Below are 24,034 nucleotides of genomic sequence, written 5' to 3'. Positions count from 1 at the left end.
GTTGATAAGGCTTGAGAATCAGACTATTGCAGTAAGCCTTTCTGCTCAAAGAGTCAGCAATCACATTGGCCTTGCCTGGAGTATACTCAATACTCGGATTATACTCTTGAATCATTTCGACCCATCGAGTTTGCCTGAGGTTGAGATTAGGCTGAGTGAAGATGTACTTGAGACTCTTGTGATCAGTGAAAATGTCCACTTTTCTTCCCAATAGAAGATGTCACCAAGTCAAAAGAGCATGCACAACTGCCGCCAACTCGAGATCATGAGTGGGGTAGTTCTTCTCATTAGGCTTCAACTGGCGAGATGTATAAGCAACAACTTTCTTCTCTTGCATCAATACTGCGCCAAGACCTTGGAGAGAGGCATCATAAAGGACCTCGTACGGCTTGGATTCATCAGGTGGAGTCAGAACTGGAGCAGTGATCAACTTCTCTTTCAAAGTGTTGAAAGCAATATCACACTCCGGAGACCAAACGTACTTGACGTGCTTCTGAAGAAGATTTGAGAGAGGCTTCACGATCTTAGAAAAGTTTTCAATGAATCTTCGGCAATAGCTTGCGAGACCGAGAAAACTGCGGAGTTGCTTCATGTTCTGAGGAGGTTCCCAATTCACAATTGCAGACACCTTCTCAGGATTCACGGCAATTCCCTTGGCAGAGATGATATGACCAAGATAAAGAACCTCATCGAGCCAAAATTCACACTTGGAGAACTTGGTGTAGAACTGATGTTCCCTGAGCTTATCAAGCACCAAACGCAAGTGTTTGGCATGATCTTCCTTATTTTTGGAGAAAACCAGAATGTCATCGAGATAGACCAAAACGAAGTCATTGGTGTAGGCGTTGAAGATGAAGTTCATCATGCGAGAGAACGTCGGAGGAGCGTTGGCGAGGCGAAAAGACATGACAGTGTATTCATATGAACCAAAGCTTGTTCTGAATGCTGTCTTGGGAATATCTTCTTCACGAATGTGAATCTGGTGATAACCCATATGAAGATCAAGCTTGGAGAATACTTGAGCACCTTTGAGTTGTTCGAACAGCTCATTGATGTTGGGAAGTGGGTATTTGTTCTTGATGGTCTTCTTATTCACTGGACGTTAGTCAACACAAAGTCGGTCCGATCCATCCTTCTTCTTCACAAAAAGAACACCACAACCCCACGGAGAAGAACTAGGCCGGATGAGACCCATTCTTTCTTGCTCATCAAGTTGCTTCTTCAGCTCCTTCAACTCTTCAGGTCCGAACTTGTAAGGACGTTTGCACACAGGTTCCGTGCCAGGCTCAAGATCAATAACGAATTCAACTGGCCGGTGCGGAGGCATTCCTGGGAGCTCTTCTGGAAAGACGTCTTGATATTCGCAAACGACTGGAATTTGAGCGATAGCATCCAATTCACCCTTCTCATTGAGAGAAAACAGACGGATAGTATTATCCCGAGCGGCAAAGACAATTACATCCTCAGACGAATGAGTCAATTGAATCTACCTGGCTGCACAATCAAGCTGAGCCTTGTGCTTAGAAAGCCAATCCATCCCGAGAATAAGATCAATATCCGAGTTACCAAGAACCATTCGGGAAGAAAGGAACTTGTAGTCGCCCAACGTGATAGTAACATCTGGCACCTCCAGACTAGAACTCAAAGGTTTGCCAGGAGAAACGATATCCATTTGTTTACCCAAATGAGAAGAAACAAACTCATGCTTGGTAAAAAAAATGGCTTTGACATGAAACAATGCGATGCACCCATGTCAAAACGAACTCTTGCAGGAATATCATTAACAGGAAGGTTACCCATGATCACATCTGACGAGTCCTCTGCCTGAGCTGCATTCATCAAATTGACCTTGGCATGCTTGGGGTTATGCTTGACCACAGCTGTACTTGCCGATCTGACAGGAGGAGGAGGAAGACGCCTCTGGTTGAGACACTTGTTGGCATAGTGACCCTTCTGTTGGCACTTGTTGCACGTGACCTCTGAAAGCGGATGGTGATACGGAGCACTCGATCTTGGAGCTTGAGATGAAGTCTTGTTCTGAAAGCCAGGGTTGGGTGGGTGGGAAGAACCACTGCCACCTTTGCTCTTCTGCTGATACGGCTGATGGAACGGAGGAGGAGGAAGCCAAAACTTCTGCTGCTTGGCCACTTGACTAGAGGAAGAAGGAGTAGCATCTCCGACTCGCTTCTTGGAAGCATCACACCTCAACTGAGCAGCCTCTTGCTTCAGTGCCATGTTGTAGAACTCATCGTATCTCAAGGGCTCGAAGAGGACAGGAGCGAGCTGGATATCTTCTCTGAGACCACCCCTGAACTGATATATCATGCTCTTCTCATCAGGGACGTCCTGCTTGGCAAAGTGGGCGAGCTTCTGGAACAACTTGTTGTAGTCATAGACAGACAAAGAGCCTTGCTTCAGATTGCGGAATTCCTCACGCTTGCTTTCAACCACGCTCTGCGGAATATGATGAGCTCGGAAATCTCGACGGAAATCATCCCAAGTGATAACACGTCCACCTCTGGAATCCTTGTACTGCTGGAACCATTCTGCAGCTTGATCTTTGAGTTGGAAGGCAGCGAACTTGACAAAGTCCTCGGGCCTAACGTTACTGCACTCGAAATGCTTACAGAGATCCACAAGCCAATCGTCAGCATAGGTTGCCTCAACACAATTGCTGAAAGTCTTTGACCCGTTAGCAAGGAACTGGTTGAGTGTAGCAAAGTGTCTCTGATTGCTTCCTTAATTCCCGTGACTGCCTTGATTGTGCTCTTGAAGAATTTGCATGATCAGCTGTGTGTTTGCATTGGTTGCGGCCATCACAGCTTGCCATGCCTCTAGAGGAGGTGGGGGTGGTGGCGGATCAGGATTCGGAGTTGTGTGCGTTGGAGGAGCCATCCTGAAGAGGTTGACCACCATTAGCACGTTGACAGATAAATATTGAAGCTAAATCCAACGGAATGAAAATTGCAACATATAGTCTTCACATCCGAACAACATGAACGAATGCATTCCTCTTGAAATGGTCACATATCCATAAATTGAGAAGCCACGTAGAATTAAGGTAGAGAAATAAATCAACAAGGTACTGATCAAGAACGAATAATCGATAAGAAATCCCAATCTCAAACCAATATCCGTGGAAGAAAAACTAGAGCTACTAGAATTCCCACCTATGAAACTCCCGAACTTTTCCGGTTATGCAATCAGGTGTTGGGGATACAGGGGAAGCATAATATCTCACCCAAACTAGCAAATCCTACATCCAGTTGTATCCATCCTTCAACACATAACCAAGAAACCTTGGGAAACCATCTACCTCAACCTTCGAAAAGCATCCGTTATACAAGTTATGGCGATACTCCCGAACTCCCGCCCCAGTACTGGGTGGCGTCAAGGTTATCTCACCAACGAACTGCATAAAAGAGATTTTCGATGTCGGCGAAAAATATCTCAAGTATTCCAGAATTGCAACGATAAAATTATGATGACAACACCTCAGAGCTCAACTCCCCGGGACACTTCCACTAAACCCCTGACAGGAGGCACCAAGACAATGATCTCATCATAAGCCATCGGAACGATTCCAAGATACTCGCATGATCCTACAAATTTTTTTAGTGAAATTTGAGAAGGGAAGAGTCAAAACTCTATGTCAGGATGCCTTACCAGAGCGATGAGGAGACTGGGAAGTAAAAAAGAATTCCTAAACTCTCCGATATATAATTCCTAAATGACTCAAAACATTTTTCTAGACACAACTCGGCCGCTAAAAAGATCAAGCAATGGGGCTCCTAAGGTCGGGGAAGGCTCTGATACCAACTTGTAACACCCTCGATGCGACTATAGCTCCCACGTGTCGAGGCACAACTTAGAGACATAATCGCATTGAAGGCATATGTCGCAAGTTAGGCAATCTTCACAACATCCCATGTAATATGAATAATAAAGGGGAGAACATAGTTGGCTTACACTCGCCACGTCAATCAAGAACATAAATAACATTACATCATCCAAACACTCATGGCCCGACTACGGCGCCAAAATAAAAGAGAACCCAACATGCGACACGGTCCCAATCACCCCCAACTGGGCACCACTACTGATCATCGGGAAAGGAAACGTAATATCGTTGAGAGTCTTCGTCGAACTCCCACTTGAGCTCATACGCGTCTCCTGGAGCGGAATCATCAGGCCCTGCATCTGGTGTAATGGTAATCTGTGAGCCACAGGGACTTAGCAATTTTGCACCCTCGCGATCAAGACTATTTAAGCTCATAGGTAAGGTAAGGAGAACTATGAGTGGAGCTGCAGCAAGCGACTAGCAAATATGGTGGCTAACTTATCCGCAAAAGAGAGCGAGAAGAGGAGGCAAAGCACGAGCGAGAAGCTAGAGACCAACCTGCGCAAACATTACTCCAACACCGTGTCCACTTCCCGGACTCCGCCGAGAAGAGGCCATCACGGTAACACACTCAGTTGATTCATTTTAATTAATTAAGGTTCAAGTTATCTACAACCGGACATTAACAAATTCCCATCTGCCCATAACCGCGGGCACGGCTTTCGAAAGTTCAATCCTTGCAAGGGAGTCCCAACTTAGCCCATGACAAGCTCTCACGGTCAACGAAGGAATAGACCTCCTCCCAAGATGTTCCGATCAGACTCGGTTTCTCGGTAATTCAAGACACTTCGACAGGTTAAAACAAGACCAGCAACACCGCCCGAATGTGCCGACAAATCCCGATAGGAGCTGCACATATCTCGTTCTCAGGGCACACTCAGATAGGTCAAGCTACGAGTAAAACCAACCCTCAAGTTTCCCCGAGGTGGCCCCGCAGGCCGGTTCGGACGAACACTCAGAGGGAGCACTGGCCCGGGGGGTTAAAATGAGATGACCCTTGGGCTCTGGTAACCCAAGGGAAAAAGAGACTAGGTGGCGAATGGTAAAACCAAGGTTGGGCATTGCTAGAAAAGCTTTAATCAAGGAGAACTATCAAGGGGTTCCCATTATAACCCAACCGCGTAAGGAATGCAAAATCCGGGAACATAACACCGATATGACGGAAACTAGGGCGGCCAGAGTGGAACAAAACACTAGGCGAGAGGCTGAGCCTTCCACCCTTCACCAAATATATAGATGCATTAAGATAACATGGCAATATAATGATATCCCAACAAGTAAATAAATGATGTTCCAACAAGGAACGGCCTCCAATCTTCACCTGCAACTAGTAACGCTATAAGAGGGGCTGAGCAAAGCGGTAACATAGCCAATCAACGGTTTGCTAGGACAAGGTGGGTTAGAGATTTGACATGGCAATTTGGGAGGCTTGCAAGCAAGTGGTAGGCATCGTAGCAATGGCATAGCAAAAGAGCGAGCAAACTAGCATAGCAAAAATAGTAGTGATTTCGAGGGTATGATCATCTTGCCTGCACAGTTGTCAGAGTTGACTGGATCCTCACAAGCAAACTCAACGGGCTCCTCGGTAGCGAACTCGTCTCCCGGCTCTACCCAAACAAGACAAACAAGCAACAAGGATACAATCAACCACGTGCAAGGAGAAGCAATATGATGAAATGATGATATGCTATGCGGGATGCCAAATGCAAGATATGACAGGAAAACGCATGAACCTGGCCTCAACTTGGAATTCCAAGTGTGCCACTGGAAATATGAGATGAAATCGCTTGAAAACAATATAAAGAAAGCCGGAATCAGAGTTACGGTTTGGAAAAGGCAAGCGATTCAAAAATGACACCGGTCTGTAATTTACAGCAAGTAGGCATCTAAATGCAACGAAATGAACATGCTACAGCACCCAAACATGGCAACAAAATGCATGGCAGGGATTCACACAAGATGCTTAACAAAAGTCTAGCACTGAGCTACGGCCAATTCATCGATTAACAGGTTCAAACAAGCATGGCAAAAACGCAAATGCAAAACAGATTTCAGACTTAGTGAAATTAACACTTGTCTGAAATTTCAGATCATGAAGCCCTCTTCGGAGCAGCAAAACAACATGCTACAGGACCTTATTAAGACAAAGAAGAACATGGCATGGAGCTACTCAACAAGCTTAACAAAAGTCCCTTAGAGACCTTGAGCCAAAAGGGATCACAAAATATACTAACAAGCACACGAATATAGCTAAAACATAATCAGTTTTCAGACTTAGTGAAAACTGGGACATGCTGAAACATAACTCACGAAGGCATGTTTACGAGCTCGATGCACTCACCACGGTGCAAGTCATGGCAATACAAGCATACATCCATAAAGAAGGCACAAAATAAAAGCTATACATGGCAAGAACAATGGCATAGCATGCACGGATCAACTACAATAACATCGGCAAAATCGCAAACAAGTTGACGATCTGCCCAGATTCACAACGAAGCAAAAGTAGAGCTCGATTGACTCAAGCTAGGGTGCTCCATAATTTCAAACAAAGACATGGATGGATAGAGCACTACAATATTAACAAAACTCCTTTACTGATCATCCTCAAAATAGGCACGGATCACTAGGAAACAGCATGGACATATGGCATCATGAAATAAAGAATCCCAGACTTAGTGAAAACTACTAAGTCCCTGAAAACAGATTCACCGGGTGCCTCACTTTGCAAGCTTGCACAAGTCACCACACACATCACAAAAATGCATGGGTTGCACCTCTGGAAAAGAAGAAAAAATCCTTAACAAAACATATGAAGGACTCACAGGCATATCATGCACACAACAATCATGGCAAAAATGAAAAAAGTCTAAGATGAACTAGCAGATCTGACAATTAACTCACGAAGCCTCCTTCTAACAGCATTTCGGGCATCAAGATGCACTCAAATGAAAATGATGCAATGGAATGAAATGATGTACTCTCTGAGATGAACATTTTGATATGCCATATGCATGAATCGGAGCTACGGATGCGAAGTAACGAGGCCGCGAACATGGGCCCTTGGAGTAAAAATTCTGAGGACTTGGAGAAAAAAAACAACCAGATCTAGGGTTTCGTCGGCGGGCACGCGAACCGAGGCGTTGACTGCGGTGGCCGGCGGGCGCTCGCCGGATCCGAGGTCGCCGGCGTCAGGGAGGCGTCGGCCGGCGTCGGCGAGGCGGGAGGAGGCCGGCGGCCGGGCGCGCGGTGGCGGCGGAGCGACGGACGAGGCGGCGCGGCGGCCTGCGGGCGGAGGCGGTGGTGGTCCGGCGGGGCGCTTCGGGCGCCGACCGGCAAGGGCGCGCGCGGCGGCGCGGTGGGTGGCGGCGGCGGCGCGCGGCGCGTGGAGGAGGGCGGCGGCTGCGGTAGGCGACGGCCGGGCGATGCGGGCCTGGAGGGCCCGCGGCGGGCTTCGGCGGGCCGGCCGTGCGGCGAAGTGGGCGCAGAGTCGCGCCCTGTCAGAGGGCGACACATGGTGCAGTGGCGGCGTCGGACATGTCCGTCGGCGGCGGATGTGTCCGGCGGCGGCGGATCTGGAATTTTTAGGGTTAGGCGGGAGAGGATCCGCGAATTTGGAATGGGGGGTGTATATATAGGCATAGGGGGAGCTAGGAGAGTCCAAATGAGGTGCGGTTTCGGCCACACGATCGTGATTGAACGGTCTAGATGATGGAGCAGAGTTTGGTGGGTTTTGGGACAAATTGGAGGGGTGTTGGGCTGCAACACACACGAGGCCTTTTTGGTCCCTCGGTTAACCGTTGGAGTATCAAACGAAGTCCAAATGGTACGAAACTTGACAGGCGGTCTACCGGTAGTAAACCAAGGCCGCATGACAAGTCTTGGTCCAATCCGGAAATGTTTAATCCCCACACAAGAAAGAAAGCTAGAAACGACCACCGGAGGAGAACGGAGCGCCGGAATGCAAAACGGACAACGGGGAAAATGCTCGGATGCATGAGATGAACACGTATGCGAATGCAATGCACATGATGACATGATATGCGATGCATGACAACGACAACAACACACGGAGACAAAAACCCGAACCAGAGAAAATAAGATAACTTAACGCCGGAAACGGCAAGAGTTGGAGTACAAATTGGGAAAGTTATATCCGGGGCGTTACACTATGTTTATCCTTTCTATCAGGTTTGGCAATTCTAGCAGCTTCTTCATAGAAGTAAATAACATGCCCATCTACATTTTCTTCCAAGAGATACTTAACCATAGCAATACTAGGTTCTACTTTAATTTGTTCATCAGGTTTAGGTGTTCTAATATAGCTTTTGTTGACCAGATTTGAAACTTTAGCATGTTCCTTTATCCTAACAAGGAAAGGTGGTTTCTCAATATAAGGAGTAGGAACAACTGGATCAACATTATAAATTATAGTTTCTTCTTTAACTGGTACCGGTTCTTTAGTTTCTTCTTTAATAGGTGGGTGATATTTAAACCACTTCTCTTTAGGGAGATCAACATGAGTAGAAAATGATTCACAAAAGGAAGCTACTATCTCAGAGTCAAGTCCATATTTAGTGCTAATTTTTTAGAAGCATCGGTATTCATAAAAGATTTAACACAATCATACTTAAGTTTATATCTGACTCTTTACCTTCATCGAATTCCCAATCTTCGAGTTGCGTTTAATTCTTTCCAAAAGATCCCATCAGAATTCAATAGTCTTATTCATAAAAGAACCAGCATAAGAAGTATCAAGCATGGTTTGATCATTACGAGAAAGCCGAGCATAAAAATTTCGGATAATAATTTCTTTTGAGAGCTCATGATTGGGGCATGAGTGTAACATTGACTTCAGCATCCCCCAAGCTAGAGCAATACTTTCTCCTTCACGAGGCCAAAAATTATATATATTATTCTGATCACGACGAACTAGATGCATAGGATAATTTTTTTGATGGAACTCCAATTTCAGTCGATTCCAATTCCAGGATCCAATACCATCGCATAGCCTACACCATGCCAATGCTTTTCACTTTAAAGATAAAGTAAAACCTTCTCCGTAACTTCATCTTCGGGTAAACCCGCAAGCTTGAACAATCCACAAATTTGTTCTACGTATATCAAGTGCATATCAGGATGTTCAGTTCCATCTCCTGCATAAGGATTAGCTAGCAGTTGTTCTATCATACCCGAAGGAATTTCATATTCAATATTTTCAGTAGGTTCAGTAGGTTGAGGGGTAGCTAATTCTAGTTCCGGTCGAGGTGAAGATACCCTGAACAAACCCCTCAAAGGATTGTTTTCCATAGCAACAAGTGAGAGTAAATTTCAGCACACTATATAAATGTTTCCTTACCAAAGGCGCTTCACTCCCAGCAATGGCGCCAGAAAATAGCCTTGATGACCCACAAGTATAGTGGATCAATTGTATCCCTTTTCGATAAGTAAGAGTGTCAAACCCAAGAGGAGCAGAAGGAAAATGACAAGTGGTTTTCAGCAAGGTAATGTCTACAAGTGCTGAAATTGTAAGTAACGGAGTAGTTTGATAGCAAGAGAACTTGTAATGAGCAAGTAACGATCATAGTAGCAAAAGTGCAGGAAGGTAGGCCAATCATTTTGAGGCAAAGGACAGGCCAAAACGGCCTCTTAAGATAAGCAAAGTGTTCTTGAGGGTACACGGGATTTTCATCTTGTCACTTTCACCATGTTGGCTTGATTTGTGTTCGCTACTTTGATAATTCGATATGTGGGTGGACCGGTGCTTAGGTGATGTTCTTACTTGAACAAACCTCCTAATTATGATTAACCCTCCCGCAAGTATCCGCAACTACGAGAAAAGTATTAAGAATAAATTCTTACCATAGCATTAAACTTTTGGATCCAATCGGTCCCTTACGGAATAGCACATAAATTGGGGTATAAGCTTCTGTCACTCTCGCAACCCATCATCTAATTGCTAGTCCACAATGCGTTCCCTTAGGCCCAAATATGGTGAAGTGTCATGTAGTCGACTTTCACATGACACCACTAAGGGAATCACAACATACATACTATCAAAATATCGAACACATATCAAGTTCACTTGATTACTTGCAACATGATTTCTTCCGTGACCTCAAGAAAAAAAGTAACTACTCACAAATGATAATCATGCTCAAGATCAGAGGGGTATTAAATAGCATATTGGGTCTGAACATATAATCTTCCACTAAATAAACCATATAGTAATCAGCTACAAGATGTAATCAACACTGCTAGTCACCCACAAGCACCAATCTATAGTTCCGGTAACAAGATTGAACACAAGAGATGAACTGGGTTTTGAGATGAGATGGTGTTGTTGAAGTTGTTGATGGATATTACCCTCCCCAATATGGGAGATTTGTTGGTGATGATGATGACGATGATTTACCCCTCCGAGAGGGAAGTTCCCCCGGCGGAATCGCTCTGCCGGAGGGCAAAAGTGCTCCTGCCCAAGTTCTGCCTAGAGACGGCGGCGCTCTATCCCGAAAGTCCTCCCCTTATTTTTTCTAGGTCAAAATGAATTATATACCAGAAGATGGGCACCGTAGATGGCCCTGGGTGAGCACAAGCCACCAGGGCGCGCCTGGGCTCCCTGGCGCGCCCAGGTGTGTTTTTCCGACCCGGTGGGCCTCCTCTGGTATTTATTTGCTCCAGTATTCTTCATGTGTTCCATAAAAATTCTCTGTAAAGTTTGAGCTTGTTTGGAGTTGTGCAAAACAGAAGCCTGATGTAGCTTTTCGAGGACCAGATTTCCAGCTGCCAGAATTCTTCCTCTTTGTGTATACCTTTCATATTATGAGAGGAAAGCCACTAGAATTACTCCAAAAAGCATTATTATGGATAAAAACATGATAAATAATAGTAGGAAAACATGATGCAAAATGGACGTATCAATGTCATTAAAGTTGTATCTTCACAGGCGAGTTTCCACGTGCCCAGAGAAGACTCACCTAACTACCTGCCCGCTCGACACCTAATCGACAAGTGACAACATGACAGATGAGGTGGAGCGGTGGCAAGGTAATGGGATTCTTGCCTGGCTCAGAGCTTGTTGGGCTAGGAACTTGGCCGCCTCTTCCCGACAAGGATCTTGTCGTGTCCTCGAGCTGTATCTTCAACATTTCTGATCTTTGGCTTGGAGATCTTCTTTGTATTCTTGTAATATGGTCTTGAGTTAATCTTCAGTTGTCCTTTGGCAAGCCTTGCCATCGGGAAGGCTACCATTGCCTGTGCATAAGTCTGGGGTATTAAAGACCCAATTCTTAATACACTAACAGCCTTCCTTCCCAACTCCCATTTATGATTAATCCACGCAACGCCTAACCAAAACAGTTTGAAAAATCATATTTCTGTACTTGTGTGCGAGTTAATTACATGTGCAGTAAAATAGAAGGAATTTTCAAACATATTTGTCTCACGACATGGACACATGCATATGTATGCATGGAGTGACATGGCATTTTAATTCCAAAAAAATAAAAATATATCAGAAACACATGAAACCTTTCTTGATGTAATGTCATGCCACCAAGATGATGTGGTAGAAAAATTGGCACGTTTGACGAAAGTTTGGACACACACCCCTCACAAACCATAGCAACTCACTAAAAGACTCGTGGTTCCGAGAGGGAATAATGCATGTTTAATGATGAACGGGAGATAGCTTCCTATTACGACCTTCAATTTTTTTTCTACGTCTAACATGCACTACTACAACTGTAATGTGAAAAATTGGAAAATTATAGGGGTCATTTGAACTTTTAAAGACCTTTAAGTGATTTTCTAGCCATTTAATGATCGTAATTCAAATTTGAACTACATCTACATACAACTCCTAACCATAACAGTTTGAAAAATCATATTTGTGTACTTGTGTGTGAGTTAATTCCATGTGCGGTAAATTAGAAGGAATTTTCAAACATATTTGTCTCACGACGTGGACACATGCAAATGATGCATGGAGTGACATCGCATTTTAATTCCAAAAAATTAAAAAAATCAGAAACACATGAAACCTTGCTTGATGTAATGTCATGCCAACAAGATGATGTGGTAAAAAATTGGCCTGTTTGACAAAAGTTTGGACCCACACCCTTCACAAACCGGAGCAACTCACTAGAAGGCTTGTGGTTCTGAGAGGGAACAATGCATGTTTGATGACGAACGGGAGATAGCTTCCTCTTACGACCTTCAATTTTTTTTCTATGTCTAACATGCACTACTACAACTGTAATGTGAAATTTTAGAAAATTCTAGGGGTCATTTGACCTTTTAAAGACATTTAACTGATTTTCTAGCCATTTAATGACCATAATTCAAATTTGAACTACATCTACATGCAACGCCTAACCAAAACGGTTTGAAAAATCATATTTGTTTACTTGTGTGCGAGTTAATTCCATGTGCCGTAAATAAGAAGGAATTTTCAAACATATTAGTCTCACGGTATGGGCACATGCATGGCGTGAAATGGCATTTTAATTTCAAAAAATTAAAAATGATCAGAAAAACCTGAAACCTTGCTTGATGTAATGTCATGCCACCAAGATGATGTGGTAAAAAAATTGGCCTGTTTGACGAAAGTTTGGACACACACCCCTCACAAACCAGAGCAACTGACTAGAAGTTTCATGGTTCCATGAGGGAACAATGCATGTTTGATGACGAACGGGAGATAGCTTCCTCTTATGGCATTCAATTTTTTTTCTACATTTAACATGCACTAATACAACTGTCATGTGAAAATTTGGAAAATTTCAGGGGTCATTTGACCGTCTAAATTTAATTGATTTTCTTAGCCATTTAATGACTGTAATTCAAATTTGAACTACATCTACATGCAACACCTAACCATAACAGTTTGAAAAATCATATTTTTGTGTACTTGTGTGCGAGTTAAAAAAATCATCAGACGATGTAAATATCTGGTGTTCAAAAAAGAAAATGTAAAGATCTGGCAAGACAACCGTCCCCCACACAACTGGCAATCTATCTCGTGGCTCGAGGTTTGGTAGGTGAGTGGCTGGGATAATTAATCAGAGGCGGTTCTACATTGGAACCCGTCAGCTATTATGTTCACACACAGATATTGCTGCGGGAATCGTGTGTAATTCAAACTACAGTACTCGTAAATTCCGGCGACCAGTGTGTGTACTGTCCCCGTTGATCTAGATTCTGGCCGCCAATGAATACTACCTTGCTCACGTCGTCCCGGCTACATTCTCATCTACATCCTCCCCTCGCTCGTCCTCTCTCTCTCTCTCAAATCTTTGCCATGGCGCCGCCGGTCTGCCCACGCGCCGACGAGGAATCCCCCTGACGACGCTCACTCGAATAGCAGCGACGAGGATCCCTACGCGTCGGCGGACGAGGTTGCGCCGGCCCCCGTAACTTTGGATTGGTTTTGGGGCCAGTACAATATTTGTCTGTGGATGTTGCTGCCGCTGGCTGAGAAAGCCAGGCAAGTGGCATTCAAGAAGGAGATGATGGAGGAGGAAGCTAGGTACTAGGTGGCCTGTGAAGCCCGTGATGCCGCCTGGAAAAAGGAGGTGGCGGAGCTTTGGGGGCGGGCGCGTAGTCATGCCGAGGAGGTGTACGAAGACAGGTACTTCGCGAGGAAGGTCATGGGCGTTGGGCGCCTCGTCACTGCATGGAGGTGGGACGATAAGCTCCAGCGTGCCACCGACGGGAGCTCCGGTGGGCGCCAAACAAAATGGCAAGATCGTTCGCGTGCGTCCGCTAGCAAGAGGCAGATCGGTACGTCAATCCCTGCTAGGCGGAGGAGGTGGAATACTGCCTCCGCACTGGGAAGACACCGCGCACCAGGGAGCTGCTGGCGAGGGGCTGCTGGAATAGTGGCCCCAGGAGGGATTATTAGTTTTACATAGTAGTTAAGTATCATCACGTATATGTGATTATATTATATATATTCTGTGATGAACTAATGAACAATTAATATATATATATATATTATGAATTCGATTTTCTATCTGTTTTTGTATACTAATTTGAATCTAGTTGTTATCATCCACATATACAGAATGGAAAGCATATATACACACATAGAAACAGAACATACAAGAATGGAAAACAGAGTACACCATTGAAACAGAGGAATAAACATAGCAATACTATGATTGATGTGAATACATAGCTATCCGCGTCGAAACGACTCAACAAAATAAAACGTGTCCATGAGACAATGACCAGCAGCCCTTGCCTACGGTAGCTCTTAGCTCTGCCTGAACTCGTGCAGGCGTTCGTCCAAGCGGTCGACACGCTCGCGGTACATCTGGAGCACGATCTCGAGCTCCAAGTTGTCTATTTCATCGGAGATCACCAGCTCGAGGATGCGACGGATATCTTCCTCTACTACGCCCAGGTGGACACCTGGGCCAAGGAGGCAGTCGAGCCTACGGACCAGCGCGTTGGCATCCAGCGGGCCGTGGACAAGGCAAACGGTGCCACCCATGCGAACGGCGCGGCGTGCTTCCGATGAAAGTACGGCGCGGCCGACCTTCGGTGCAAGTACGGCGCTGAGGGCCTCTGCCCACTCCTGGTGAGGAATGGGGGTACTGATGGGACGTGTACCCAGCTGTGACGCCGTGTCGATAGCAGGCAAGCGCCGATGGATCCACTCTTGCTGTGCGGCGCGCCGCGCCTGTTGGATTTCGGGTTCTGGCAGACCCTTGAGGTTCGAACACTGGGGTGCGCACAGAGATTTCACCTCCTGCCTACCTGCACTCATCCGCCTTGCTAGGATCTAAACTAAGGAAAGAACAACACAAGAGACGCAGGGTTTATACTGGTTCGGGCCACCGTTGTGGTGTAATACCCTACTCCAGTGCGTGGTGTGGTGGATTGCCTCTTGGGATGATGATGATGAACAATACAAGGAAGAACAACCTTGCGAGGGTCTGTTCTTGGCTGGGGCGATGAACTGCTGGGAGGAGTTTATTCGCCTTTCTCTCTCTCTCTTTCTGATCGAAACCCCTCTCTTTCCTTCCAACCTCTCAGCCCCCTTTGCTCTGTGGGTGGCTGGTCCTATTTATAGAGGCCCTGGTCCTCTTCCCAAATATCGAGTGGGAAGGGAGCCAACAATGGCGGGCTAATTTGAAGGGGGACAGCTAGTATCAACTATCCTGACAAAAGTAGTCTTCGCCTGCGCAAAGCTCTGGTGATGACGCCGTCTCGGGCTCCACGGTGACCTTCGTCTCGTAGTCCTCCTGGTCTTGGTCTCGTTGCACCGAAATGGCAACCTTTGCCTAATGCCTCGGTATTCCGCGCCTGCGCTTGCCCCCTTTGCACCAAAGAGGAAGGGAGGACACTGCGCGGGCTGGCAACCGCCTGGCGCCCCCGGTCGTCATGGCTTGCGTCACGGGCACCTCGTGAGGTACCCCGCCTTGATCTCTCCGCCTCCTCGTTAGCCAGCCTGACGAGGCCGCGCCTGAGGAAGCTCCGCGTCGTCCGCCCCGCGAGGCTTGGCCCCTCGCGAGGGTCTTGGGTTTGTGGTGGTGAAGATGGGCCACGCTGGGCCCCCCTTTGAGCCACGCCGCAGGCCGCAGGCAGGCAAGTCTGGGGACCCCCGTTCCCAGAACGCCGACAGTAGCCCCCGGGCCCAAGGCGCGCCCGGATTTGGCCGTGCAGGGAGGCGGAAGGGCAAGAGTGAAGCGCCACGGGCCCTAAGAGCCTACGGCCTTGGGCGCCGCGTGGCGGTTGATTGGACGTGGGCGCCTCCACTTCCCCATGGCGCCTCGGCAACTGCACGGATTGGACAAGTCCCTGCATGCAAAGCGGGTCATAATTACCTGCGATCGTGGGGGCCGTTGGTTGGCCATCGCCAGCTATAAGTATGGACCGGCGCGCGCCCTTCCAGTCCATCCCCCCTTGCTTCTCCTTTTTCTTCATGGCCCCGTGGAGGAGGTTCTCGGCCACAGAGAAGGGGAAGGCTCGCCAGGTTGAGCCCGCCTCTACCCCACCCAAGCGCAGCCGAGGGCGCCCTTGCAAACATCCTGTGGCCACCACGCTGGCTCCCCGCGGCCGTGGAGGCGATCTTCAGCACAGCGACGGGCGGATTGCTGCGGCCGGGGGGTGCGCTCCGGCTGCGTGTCCCCCTAGGCCGCGCTTTCGCGCTGCTGAAGTGCTGCCGGAGTTCGTCGTGTGGTCGGCGGGGCCGACTAGCACCCGGCTTCCACTTCCTCGCTTCCTCCTTGGCGAGCTCCCGGCCGGCGCCCCGGGTGGCCTCTGGCTCCAGGCCGACGGCTGCTGCAGCCGGGCCTCATGGGTCTCACCGGAGGTTTCCGCAGCCCGGAGCTTGTCCCTGGCCCGCGGTTGGCAGACGTTTGCCCGCGCGCGTGGCCTGAGCCGTCGGTGCGCCCTACACTTCAAGTTCTATGGAGATGTCACCCTCTATGTGAGGGTGTTTGGGGAAGATGGTCGCCGCACAGGGTGTTGCCCCGAGGGTGAGGACCGCGGCTGGGAACCCAGCTCCGGCGATGATGGAGCGGGCAGCGCTCACGCGGCTGACAGCGCTCAGGGTTCCTCAAGCTTCTCCAGTTCTTCTTCAGGCGGCGACTCGTCTAGCGGTGGCTGCGCTCAGCCTCCACACCGTCGTATCTGCTTGGGAGGTGGCAACGTGTCCGCCCGCCGTCGCGCCCTGGTGAAGCGCGAGAGGGAGTCCGCCTGAGCTCTTGAGGCAGCTCGGGCCTTCCCTGCGGGCCGGTGTGAGGCGAGCTGCACTAGATTTGTTCTTTCTTTTCCTTTTTCCTGCATAACCAAGATAGTAGTGTGGAGCCCGCGGGGGCGTGTTTGGGTTATTGTTGTTAATCATCGTTTTGCTTTCGTTATTGTACCTTCCGGCTACGTGCCCGAGCGTGGATAGTTCCCGGCCCCAGCCGTGGGGGGCGACCGACCCAGGCCCTTTGTTTGTGTCGCGGTGCCCGTGGGCACGGACTGGAGGGGTGCTCCTGTAATGGGCCCAGGTCGCGAACTCTTTGAATGACTGGGATAGGAACACTCGCGAGGGCGCTCAGCTCCCCCCCTCGCGAGGCCTCGCACAAGATAAATCGAGGCAGGAGAGTGAAAAGTCGAAGAACCACAAGGCAAAGACGGCAACAACTCCAATAAAACTTCGAATGAGAAGGAACAAGCCAACTGCGAAAAGCAAATGAAAAGCCGCGTCCGGCACCTAATCTAGTCTTCGACGTCTTCTCACCAGCGCGGAGCTAAGTGCTGCCACTAGGCGTGGGAGGGAGCCCTAGGGCCTGAGGCCGGCGCTCCTGAGACTCCGGGGCGTGTACAGCCCCAACTCATTATTACGTGAGAGTGTCACGGGCGGCGAGCTTCACAGGCGTTGGCCTTCTTCACAGGCTCCGGGCCTTTTCCAAAACGCGATAGCTTCACAGGCATTCGCCTTCCTCACAGGCTCTAGGCCTTTTCCAAAACGTGATAGCTTCACAGGCATTCGTCTTCTTCAACAGGCTCTGGGCCTTTTCCAAACGCGATAGCTTCACAGGCATTCGCCTTCTTCACAGGCTCTGGGCCTTTACCAAAACGCGATAGCTTCACAGGCATTCACCTTCTTCACAGGCTCTGGGCCTTTTCCAAAACGCGATAGCTTCACAGGCATTCGCCTTCCTCACAGGCTCTAGGCCTTTTCCAAAACGTGATAGCTTCACAGGCATTCGTCTTCTTCACAGGCTCTGGGCCTTTTCCAAACGCGATAGCTTCACAGGCATTCGCCTTCTTCACAAGCTCTGGGCCTTTTTAGGGGTAGAACCTCCGGAGGTGCTGGATGTTCCATGCATTCTGGACCGGCACCCCCTCCTGAGTCTCCAAGCGGGCGGAGCCGGGCCTACAAACATGAACAACTTTGAACGGGCCCTCCCACATGGGAGAGAGCTTGTGCAGCCCCTCCCTGGAGAGAACCCGCCTGAGCACGAGGTCTCCTACCTCGAGAGTTCTGGGCGGATGTTGCGGAAGTGATATCGTCGCAGTGCTTGTTGGTACCTCGCCGCTCGTAGCGCGGCTTCTCGACGACGTTCCTCCCCCAGCACGAGGTCCGTCCCCCGCATGGCGTCCTGCTGCGCCTCGTCAAACGCCAGGACCCGCGCGGAGCGACGTCTGACCTCGTGAGGGAGGACCTCTTCGGCTCCGTAGACCAGGAAGAACGGGGTCTCCCCAGTCGGCTTGGTCGTGGTTGTGCGGATGGACCACAACACGGACTGAAGCTCATCGTACCAACCTCTGCCGCAGGCCTCCAGCTTCTTCTTGAACGTCTTGGTCTTGAGGCCCCTCAGGACCTCCGCGTTGGCTCACTCGGCCTAGCCGTTGCTTCGGGGGTGCGCCACCGAAGCGTAGCATATCTGCGTTCCAAAGGTTAGCACAGTATGTTTTGAAGAGGTTACTAGTGAACTACGAACCGTTGTCCGTGATGATGCGATTCGGCACCCCGAACCGGCTCACGATGCCCTTGATGAACTTGACCGCGGAACCCGCGGGAATGGTGCAGACAGCCTCTACTTCAGCCCACTTGGTGAACTTGTCCACGGCGACGTAGAGGTAGCGGTAGCCCCCGGGCGCCCAAGGAAACGGGCCCAAGATGTCCAGCCCCCAGACTGTGAATGGCCACGAAAGGGGTATAGTCTGCAAGCCTCCTGCTGGCTGATGGATTTGCTTGGCGTGGAACTGGCAAGCCTCACAAGTTTTCACTAGTTCGACGGCGTCATTGAGCGCGGTGGGCCAATAAAACCCACTGCGGAATGCCTTGCTGACGAGGGTCCGTGATGATGAATGATGTCCACAGTCTCCGCCGTGTATATCTTCCATCAGTTCCTTCCCTTGCTCCCTGGAGATGCAGCGCAGGGATACATCATTTGGCTGCTTCCGGTAGAGCTCTGCATCCTTGATGCAGTATGCTGTGGCCTGGCGTGCCACCCGCTCTGCTTCCTCCTCCTTCTCTGGCAGGGTCCCTTGCGTTAGGTAACTCCGGAGCTCCGCGATCCAACATCCCTCCTGAGGTTCCATCGTCAGGAGCAGGCGTGCTCCTGAGGCCGGGCCACAGGCCGGAGCCCCTCAGGCAGGTGGCTGGGGGAGCTCCTCCCGGGGCTGAGCTGTGTTCGATAATGACGGTAGGGCTGACGGCTTGAAGAGCCGCTCCTAGAAAACGCCAGGCTCCTGAGCTAACCGCCTGGACGCCCATTTGGCGATGTCGTCGGCCTCCTGATTGGTGCCACGGGGCACATGCTGCAACTCCAACCCCCAGAACTGCTTCTCCATCTTGCGGACCTTCGCTAGGTAGGCTTCCATGTGCTCATCCTTCGGCTCGTACACCTTGTTGGAGAAATTGACAAGGAGCTGCGAATCGCCCTTGATGGTGAGGCGTTTCACCCCCAGGGCAGCCGCGGCCTTCAAGCCCGCTATTAAACCCTCATACTCCGCTATGTTGTTGGAGACCTTTTCACCTTGCTGGAAACAGAGCTGCACGGCGTAATAGAGCTTGTCCTGAGCGGGCGATACAAGCACCGCCCCAGCCCCAGCGCCATGCCTGGAGAACGCCCCATCGAAGTACATGACCCAGCCTTCTGGCGCCTCGCTTCCCAAGGACAGGGACCGATCCTCATCGGCCTTGAGGCCTGGCGCCTCCATCCATTCTGCCACAAAATCCGCCAATGCTGCTGCCTTGATGACTCTGGTCGTGCTGAATTCGTGCTGAAATGCTTGCAGTTCTATTTTCCACTCAGCGACCCTTCCAGCTGAATTAGGGCTCCTGAGCACTCTCTCCAGGGGGTATGACGAGACGACCTTGATGGGGTGACCCTGAAAATAGTGCCGCAGCTTGCGCGAGGCCACCAGTAGCGCGAGGAGGTGTTTCTGAGGCATAGGGTACCGTGCCCTTGCATCCCGCAACACCGTGCTGACGAAGTACACTGGGTGCTCAACGAGGTGGAGTGCGTCAGTGCTGGTGGCTCCCTTTGGAGACCATGGCGCCTCTTGAGGCAATGAGGTCTCCTGAGACTGGCCATCTAGAAGAGGGGCCTCTTCCGCCTTCGGTGTGCCCCTCTGCGGCGGCTGATCCTCCTCAGCCGTGGTGGCAGTTCCTGTAGGCCTTCCTTGTCCCTGTTCGGCCTTGTCCTGGGCTGCTGCCGCGGTTTTGATTCGGCGCTCCTCTCTGACTGCCACCAAGGCTGCGCTGGCGGAGTAGGGAGTGGCGGCGAGGTAAAGCACTAGGGGCTCTTGAGGGTGCGGAGCCACCAGGACCGGTGGGCTGGTCAGGTATCTCTTGAGATCCTGGAACACCTTGTCGGCCTCTTCAGTCCACTCGAAGGGCCCCTTTTTCTTCATTAGCTGGAAGAAGGGAAGTGCTCGTTCCCCCAACTTGGAGATGAAGCGCCCTAGCACGGTCACGCGCCCCGTGAGCTTCTGCATTTCTCTGAGGGTCTTTGGCGGGCTCATGTCTTCCACCGCCTTGACCTTCTCCGGGTTAGCCTCGATGCCTCGGTGGGACACGAGGAAACCCAAGAGCTTGCCCGAGGGGACTCCGAACACACACTTCTCTGGGTTGAGCCGTAGGTTCACTGCGTTTAGGCTCGCGAAGGTTTCCTCCAAGTCTTGTATCAAGGTCCTGGCCTCTCGAGACTTTACCACAATGTCATCGACGTAAGCTTCAACATTCTTCCCGAGCTACGGGCCCAAGGTGATGTGCATCAGCCGCTGGAAGGTCGCCCCTGCGTTACGCAGCCCGAGTGGCATGCATGTGTAGCAGTACACCCCACACGGGGTTAGGAAGGCTATCTTCTCGACGTCTTCTACCGCCATCTTGATCTGGTGATACCCAGAGAAGGCATCCAAGAAGCATAATAGGTCGCATTCCGCAGTGGAATCGACGATCTGGTCGATGCGGGGAAGCGGGAACGGATCTTGCGGGCATGCTTTGTTGAGGTTGGTGAAGTGGACACACATGCGCCCCTTCCCTCCCTTCTTCCGCACAACGACAGGTTTGGCCAACCAATCTGGGTATCGGACCTCGCGAATGACCCCAGTGGCTTCTAATTTGCGGGTCTCTTGGATGATGAAGGCCTGCTTTTCTGTGGACTGCCGTCTGGCCTTCTACTTCACAGGGCGCACGTTGGGGCACACGTTGAGGTGATGCTCGATTACACTCCTAGGGATCCCTGCCAACTGGTCAGACTCCCAAGCGAATACCTTCTTGTTTGCGTGTAGGAACCCGACCAGGGCCTTCTCCGGCTCGGGTTTGAGGTGGGCACCTATCGTGAAAGTGGCGTTGGTGGATCCGTCCTCATCGACGGGTATGTGCTTGGTTTCTTCCTTGTCTTGGGTGAACAACTATTTCTTCTTGGCGGGTGCAGCCCCCTTGGGCCCGGGGGTCTCCAAGTCGGCGGGCTGTGCCGACGCCGCCACCTTGAAGGCGAGCTTGAGCACCTGCAGCGCGTCCCCGGTGTCCCCGTGCACAGTGAGGGCACCGCTGCTCCCGGGCATCTTCATGAGGTTGTACGTCGGGTGCGTCGTGGCCATGAACTGGGCCAGCGATGGGTAGCCGAGGATGGCGTTGTAGGGGAGGCCGATGGGGGCGATGTCGAAGTCGACTAGCTCCGTGCGGAAGTTGTTGTAGGTGCCGAAGGTTAATGGGAGCCGGATCTGTCCCAAGGAGCTGGACGACTTGCCCCCAACGCCTGAGAAGGGCTGGCTGGGCTACATCCGTTCTAGGGGTATGCAGAGGAGGTTGAAGGCCTCGACCGAGAGCATGCTGAGGCCCGCGCCGCCATCAATGAGGGTTATGGTGACGGCCACCTGGCATATGGTGGGGTGCATAGCATGGGGAGCGCACCCGAGCAGGCCGAGTTGAAGGGGTGGTCCTCCGAGCTAAAGGTCAGGCCGGTCTCGGGCGCCGCCCGGTCCAGGGGAGCCCCCTGCCGAGTGGAAGCGGCGCTGACCCGGCGGATGAACGGCTTGACGTGGTGACTTGTAGGCGGCGCCTACGAGCCGCCCAAGAGGGCCGCGACGACCGGGGGTATTGGTGCAGCGCGATAGGCGGGGGAGAGGTTGCGGGGCTCCATGGGCGCGCGGAGCGCGCTGGACGAAGAACCAGCTGGGGTGAGCGAGGGAGTGGCGGTGCGGCCGTCTTGCCGCACGGGCAGATGCTGGGACGATGCTTGCTGCTCGTCCCTCGCCGGGCCAGTGGCGGCGTTGACGGCAGGTGATGGGGAACGGCGAGGATGCCCGCCGACAGGGGGCGTCTAGGAGACGCGGGGAGCGAGTGCGGCCCGGCGCTCGGTGCGGGCTCGACGAGCGTCAGACATGGGCGTGATGGTCGGAGGAGAACGGGGTGGTGGAAGACAAATCCTGGCGCACCCCTACCTGGCGCTCCAAATGTCGGATTTCGGGTTCCGGCAGACCCTTGAGGTTCGAACACTAGGGTGCGCATGGAAATTTCGCCTCCTGCCTACCTGCACTCCTCCGCCTTGCTAGGATCTAAACTAAGGAAAGAACAACACAAGAGACGCAGGGTTTATACTGGTTCGGGCCACCGTTGTGGTGTAATACCCTACTCCAGTGCGTGGTGTGGTGGATTGCCTCTTGGGCTGATGATGATGAACAATACAAGGAAGAACAGCCTCGCGAGGGTCTGTTCTTGGCTGGGGCGATGAACTGCTGGGAGGAGTTCAGTCGCCTTTCTCTCTCTCTCTTTCTGATCGAAACCCCTCTCTTTCCTTCCAACCTCTCAGCCCCCTTTGCTCTGTGGGTGGCTGGTCCTATTTATAGAGGCCCTGGTCCTCTTCCCAAATATCGAGCGGGAAGGGAGCCAACACTGGCGGGCTAATTTGAAGGGGGACAGCTAGTATCAACTATCCTGACAAAAGTAGTCTTCGCCTGCGCAAAGCTCTAGTGATGACGCCATCTTGGGCTCCACGGTGACCTCCGTCCCGTAGTCCTCCTGGTCTTGGTCTCGTTGCACCGAAATGGCAACCTTTGCCTGATGCCTCAGTATTCTGGGGCTGCGCTTGCACCCTTTGCACCAAAGAGGAAGGGAGGACACTGCGCGGGCTAGCACCCGCCTGGCGCCCCCGGTCGTCATGGCTTGCGTCATGGGCACCTCGTGAGGTACCCCGCCTTGATCTCTCCGCCTCCTCGTTAGCCAGCCTGACGAGGCCATGCCTGAGGAAGCTCCGCGTCATCCGCCCCGCGAGGCTTGGCCCCTCGCGAGGGTCTTGGGTTTGTGGTGGTGAAGATGGGCCGCGCTGGGCCCCACTTTGAGCCACGCCGCAGGCCGCAGGCAGGCAAGTCTGGGGACCCCCGTTCCCAGAACGCCGACAGCACCTCTCGCTGTGCAGCGCTCCAACTGTCTCGTCATGCGGCAAGATGCAGCCTATCGACGCGGACACGCCTAGCTTGCTCTATGGCACGCCATCGATCATGTTATGCGGCGAGCTGCGGCTTGTCGGTGCTGACATGCCTATATTGATCTGCGGCACTCAATCGCGATGTGCTAAAGGTCTGCTCAACCCTGGCGATGATGCGCATCATGGCTTCATCCATCGTGTTGCCGGGGAGCGCCTCAGCCTCGACGGGCCATGGCGCCTGCTCGTTTTCCTCATTGACGAGTTTGACGGCAGAGGCGGCACTTTGGTGGGCTGGCATGCTTGGAAAAGGTGGATGTGCTATGATACGTCTCCGTCGTATCAATAATTTTTGATTGTTTCATGCCAATATTATACAACTTTCACATATATTTGGCAACTTTTTATATGATTTATTGGACTAACCTATTGATCCAGTGCCCAGTGCCAGTTCCTGTTTTCTGCATGTTTTTTGTATCGCAGATTATCCATATCAAACGAAGTCCAAATGCAATAAAATTTTATGAAGAATTATTTTGGAATATATGTGATTTTTGAGAGTTAGAATCACCGCAAATGGAGGCCCACACAGGGCACAAGACACCAGGTCGCGCTAGAGGCCCCTAGCGCACGGTGGTGGGTTGTGCTCACCTCGTATGTCGGTTGGACCTCTACTTCAGGTGCAAGGAAGCTTATTTCCGGAGAAAAAAAATCGTGTTAAAATCACAATGAAATCGGGGTTACGGATCTC

This window comes from Triticum urartu, chromosome 2 (assembly GCF_003073215.2).
Source record: "Triticum urartu cultivar G1812 chromosome 2, Tu2.1, whole genome shotgun sequence".
NCBI classification, from domain to species: domain Eukaryota; kingdom Viridiplantae; phylum Streptophyta; class Magnoliopsida; order Poales; family Poaceae; genus Triticum; species Triticum urartu.
Note: the sequence above shows the minus strand (reverse complement) of the source record.